Below are 5,165 nucleotides of genomic sequence, written 5' to 3'. Positions count from 1 at the left end.
CCGCCCCCCCCCCAAAAAAGCAGGTATTTATAGCTGGAGCATCTCATCCTGCCCTCAGCCCAGCGATTAATTAAATTAGCACAAAGAGGGGCTTGTTGAGCGTCTCCAGCCTCACCAAGCGGAGCCGGGGAACAGGAAACAAAGGGTGGAATTCTGTCTGCGGGGCTGAAGGGCGCCGTGGGTCCTGGCCGGGGGCTGGAGTGGGGCTGGGGGGGTCGCGGGAGCGATGCCACCCCACGGGATGGGGAAAGGGACCCTGGTAGGATGGAAGGTGCACAGGGAGAGCCAGGCCTGGCAAGAAGGGGGTCTTGCTATGGGGACTTTGCTAAGGGGTCTTACTAAGGGGGTCTTCTAAGGGGTCTCACTAAGGGGGCTTTGCCCCTACTCGGGAGGGTTCCCAGCCCCGGGAAACCCCAACCCCTGAGCCCTTCCCAACTCATCACAGGAGTGTGAGAGCGCTTACGTTCTCTGAGCACAATTAATTCAGGGTGAAACAGCTCCTGGGAATTCCTGCAGGGATATCAGTGCTGGGAATTTCTCTGCCTTCCCCCCCCGCCCCGCCATGTTGAGCCAAATCCCAACATAATTGGTTGCAGGGAAAATACCCCCCCCCGCCGATGGCTATAATTTGAGATTACCTTGGCCACTTTTCAGCTGTTCTGCTAGTAAAGAGGCTGCTTAGTCGCTTTATTTGGGGGTTTTAGCATGACTATTCTCACCAGGTCCCTTCAGTGTAAGTTGCTTAGGATGTTCGTTTTAAAAGGGGGAATAAAAAAAAACCAAACTCTGTTTTTGGAAGTTGTTTAGGTAAGGAGGAATGATTTAGCGTGGAAATGAAAAAGGAAAAGGTGATGTTACATAGAAGGAAAAGCTCCCAGACAGCAAGAGGATAAGAAGAAAACCTGAAATGTTCAAAAACAGTAAAAGGCAACTCAATAGTGTTGGGTGTCACGGCGCGATCTGGGGGGGGTTCAGGTTTGCACTGGGAATAATATTGGGAATGAGGAATATCCCTGGGATGAGGAGTGGTTTGGGGCAAGTGCTTGTAAAAGCTGGAGGAGCTCCGCTAAAATTGTACAAGCATCCCTAAAACTGCACCAGTATCCCTAAAGTTGCACCAGTATCCCTAAAATTGGACCCCAGAATTGCACCAGCAGCCCCAGAATTGCACCAGTAACCCCAAAATTGGATGAACGTCCCCCAGATTGTGGGAGCATTGCTAATTTTGCATAAGCATCCCCAAAACTGCACCACCAGCCCTAAAACTGCACCAGCATCCGTGAAAGTGCACAAGCATCCCTAAAAGTGTCCAAACGTCCCTAAAATCAGCCCAGCATCTCTAAAAGTGCACCATCATCCCCAAAAATTGCACCGTAAACCCTAAAATCGCACCAGCAACCCCAAAATTGGCTAAGCATTACCAGATTGCACTGAGATTGAATGAACGTGGCCAAAATCACACCAGAATCCCCCAAATTGGACAAACTGCTCCAAAATTGCACCAGGACCCCCAAAATCGCATCAGCTTCCCTAAAAGCACCCCCACAATTGCAGCATGCCCAAAACTGGACAAGCATGCCCCAAATTGCACCAGCATCCCCAAAATTCCACCAGCATCCATCAAATTGCACACTTAACCCTAAAATTCAACCAGCACCCCCAAAATAACCACAAAAATTGGACGAGGATCATCAATGTTGCATAAGCATCTCCAAAATTGCACCACCAGCCCCAAATTTTCTCCACCACCCCCACAACAGGATGAGCGTCACTGAAATCACACCAGTGTACCCCAAATTGCACCAGCATCCCCAAAATTCCACCAGCATCAGCAAAATTGCAGTCAACCCTAAAATTCCACTGGCATCTCAAAAATCACATGAGCATCATTGAAACTGGATGAGCATCCCCAAAATTCCACCAGCATCCCTCAAATTCCACCAGCATCCCTAAAAATCGCACCAGCACCCCCCAAAATCACATCAGCTTCCCTAAAAGCACCCCCACAATTGCACCATCCCCAAAATTGGACAAGCATGCCCCAAATTGCGCCATCATCCCCAAAATTGGACAAGCATGCCCCAAAATTCCATGAGCATCCCCAAAATTCCACCCGCATCCATTAAATTGCACACTTAACCCTAAAATTCAACCAGCACCCCCAAAATCGCACGAACATCACAAAAATTGGACGAGGATCACCAACGTTGCATGAGCATCTCAAAATTGCACCACCAGCCCCAAATTTGCTCCACCACCCCCACAATTGGACGAGTGTCACCAAAATCCCACCAGTGTATCCCAAATTGCACCAACATCCCCAAAATTCCACCAGCATCAGCAAAATTGCAGTCAACCCTAAAATTCCACTGGCATCTCAAAAATCACATGAGCATCATTGAAATTGGATGAGCAGCCCCAAAATTCCACCAGCATCTCTCAAATTCCACCACCATCCCTAAAAATCGCACCAGCATCCCCAGAATTGGACAAACAGCTCCAAAATTGCACCAGCACCCCCAAAATCACATCAGCTTCCCCAGAATTGCAGCATCCCCAAAATTGGACAAGCATGCCCCAAATTGTGCCATCATCCCCAAAACAGGACGAGCATCCCCAAAATTCCACCAGCATCCATCAAATTGCACACTTCACCCTAAAATTCAACTAGCACCCCCAAAATTGCACAAACATCGCCAAAATTGGACGAGGATCATCAATGTTGCATAAGCATCTCCAAAATTGCACCACCAGCCCCAAAACTGGGTGAGCATCCCCAAAATTCCACCAGTATCCCTCAAATTCCACCACCATCCCTAAAAATCGCACCAGCAGCCCCAAAATCACATCAGCTTCCCCTAAAAGCACCCCCACAATTGCACCATGCCCAAAACTGGACAAGCACGCCCCAAATTGCACCATCATCCCCCAAATTGGACGAGCATCCCCATAATTCCATAAGCATTCCCAAAATTCCACCAGCATCCACCAAATTGCACACTTAACCCTAAAATCCAACCAGCAACCCCAAAATTGCATGAACATCGCCAAAATTGGACGAGGATTACCAACGTTGCACAAGCATCTCCAAAATTGCACCACCAGCCCCAAAATTCTGAGGGGAATTTAAAAAAAAAAAAAAAAAAAAGTCTTTTTCTAAAATTTAAATTTTGTAATTTATTTATTTAAGAGTGCAAATCAAGCAGGCTCCTCATCCTGTTGTTCAACATCAGCTTGAAAATCCAGGGGGAGAGAAGGATGCTCCAGCCTGGCCATGGGAAATAAAACCAGGACTAAAGCTTGAGCTGGATTAAATTCAGTTAAAACTCTGCCTAGAAATCTGTCCCTTAATCCTCGTTTAATTTACCCATTTTATTCTGTGATGGATCCCTACAGGAAAATAACCAACTGATTCTGTTTATTATGTTTTATTTCTGATTACTTTCATTATTGTTATATTTTACTATTTATTTTATTTATTTATTCATTATTTATTAAAGGATCACGGAATCACAGAACAGTAGGGGTTGGAAGGGACCTTCAGAGATCAATTATTTTACTATTATTTTTTATCACCGATTTATAATTATTAAGTTTGTTCTTTGTTGTCGTGCTGACAAAATACTCCAATTTACAGGAAAATTTGCCCATGGCCTCCACTGCCTAAGTATTTGCCAAAAAGCCCATTTGCATCCTGCAAATGACTTCAAAATGCATTGTAAAATGCTATTTTTAAAGGCTAAAACGCACTGCTGTGCTGGGGTGCTCACGCTGTATCGATGCTCGACAAAATGCCCCACTTCGTTATTTTTTTTTTAATGGCAATTAATTAATTGCCAGAGTTATGAGACAGAGTTGGATCTGACACCGAGATAGAAAGAAACCAATTTCTGCACATAAATGCATTAAAAGACCTTTCCAGGCACTTTATACAAATGGGATTTTCTTGGGATTGAGCTAATAAATAATATTTATTTATTTATTCAAACTCTTCCAGCAAAGTTAATGCACTGAGAAGCCAGATTTGGGTTTGTTTTTTCTAAATAATTTTCTTTAAAGTGGGTCATAAGGAAGAGCAAGGTCAGGGAGAGGATGTGGGATGCGAGGGAGGGATGGAGAGGGCGGGATGCAGGATGCTCCGGAGGGGACACCCCACCTCTGAGCCCAGGATTTATCATTATTTATTATGATATTATTTATTATTATTAATTAATATTTATCACTATTTAATATTATTCATTATATAAATAATTTGTTGTTATTTATTATTTATTATTATTATCTATTTAATAGGAGGCCTGGAGGAGGTTGGGCTCATCGACCTGGGTCTTCCCTTTGCAAAGAGGCAGTGGAAAGATGCCGGAAAATTGGGGAAAGAATGGAAAAGAAGGAGAAAAATAAAAAATGGGGGAAAAGATCTGAAAAATCAGGAAGGCGAAAGTCTTTTTTTCTGCAACAGGCACCAAAATCACCAAACTGCATCCCAGCATCACCACCAGCAACAGGCGGCAGCATTCGGACCCAGAAATCAGCAGCTTGCAGCAATAAATTCCCTTTTAAATTTATTGCTTGGGAGCATTAAAAATGTCTAAAGCAGTTTACATCCACCATCGCAGCGGGAATTTGCTCGGGGAGAAAGGAGCTTGTAATTGCTATTCTAAAACTTGCCATAGAAGCTTCAAGTAGTGTTTAAAACCAACATTTTAAGGGCCTTATAAACTATAAAGCGCCTCCCAACATACCTAGAGGTGATATATCTGCACCAGACTCATCCTGCCTCCGTCAAACCACCTGAGGAACAACACGGCGCTGATTAGAGGATGGGAAATGGAACCAAAATTCAGTATTATCTTCTTTTTTTTTTTTTTTTTTTTAGAGGAAAGGAGAAAAATCTAGGTAAATCAGATATTTTATACTTCTATGTCTGTCATTTCTTATAACAGATGCTCATTTTTTTTTTTTTTTTTTTTTTAATAGTTTGGAAAAGTTTTAACTTGCCCCATGGTTGGTCTGGGGACACGGTCTCTTTGCTGCCTGAAGCAGGAGGTTGTTGGAAAGACAGTAAATCAGGGGAAAACAACAACAAAAAAATGATGAAAAAATGAAAGGAAAGGGAAAGGGAAAGGGAAAGGGAAAGGGAAAGGGAAAGGGAAAGGGAAAGGGAA

At 43.8% G+C, this 5,165-nt stretch overlaps 1 protein-coding gene across 1 annotated transcript in view; it reads right to left on the bottom strand.

Moving 5' to 3' along the window:
• Nucleotides 1-4,792, bottom strand: part of PKNOX2 (PBX/knotted 1 homeobox 2) — an 83,032-nt gene extending 78,240 nt beyond the window's left edge. The window contains exon 1 of the mRNA XM_014961063.1: nucleotides 4,743-4,792. The gene's annotated coding sequence lies outside the window, so the exon portion shown is untranslated. The remainder of the gene's footprint in view (nucleotides 1-4,742) is intronic.
• Between the last annotated feature and the right edge of the window lie 373 nt (nucleotides 4,793-5,165).

This window comes from Calidris pugnax, unplaced genomic scaffold, assembly GCF_001431845.1.
Source record: "Calidris pugnax isolate Ruff unplaced genomic scaffold, ASM143184v1 scaffold269, whole genome shotgun sequence".
Lineage (NCBI taxonomy): Eukaryota > Metazoa > Chordata > Aves > Charadriiformes > Scolopacidae > Calidris > Calidris pugnax.
Note: the sequence above shows the minus strand (reverse complement) of the source record. Positions and strands in the feature narration are given on the sequence as shown.